We start from the raw sequence: 517 nt of genomic DNA, 5'->3' as shown, positions 1-517 counted from the left end.
GATAATATTTGTCTTGTTTCTAGATATATTGAAATATTCTTGGAATAGCAACTTCATATGTATCGCACGCCATACACATTTTGGAAATAATGCACTGCACACTATCAAAATGATTATGTTTTGTTTAGAACTCATTACCAATGAATGTGTTCCTATTCTGTTTTTGGCATCGATAGCAGTCTTGGTAGCAAAAACAAGATATAGTAAGATGTACCTAAAACACAATTCAATATGTGAAGAAAAAGCAATTCCATGAGAGTGATTGTACATCAGACATAAGTGATTTTGTGGTGCTCCAAACAAAGGTGCTCAGGCAGTGAGACAAAAAAAATCAAGGGGCACCATCCTGTATAAGGCAAGCATGTTGACTGCCGTGTAGTGCATGTGTTCGCACGCAGCTTTGGAGTCTGCAAGCCATTCAGAATGACCATGCAGTGAAGTTCCATCTGATCATCAAAAGCAACTCTTAAAGGTAACACAAAGCCTGGTTTGAACACGTCATTCGAATTCAGAAAGG

Source organism: Triticum urartu, chromosome 5 (genome assembly GCF_003073215.2).
Source record: "Triticum urartu cultivar G1812 chromosome 5, Tu2.1, whole genome shotgun sequence".
Taxonomy (NCBI): domain Eukaryota; kingdom Viridiplantae; phylum Streptophyta; class Magnoliopsida; order Poales; family Poaceae; genus Triticum; species Triticum urartu.
This window is presented reverse-complemented; position numbering follows the sequence as displayed.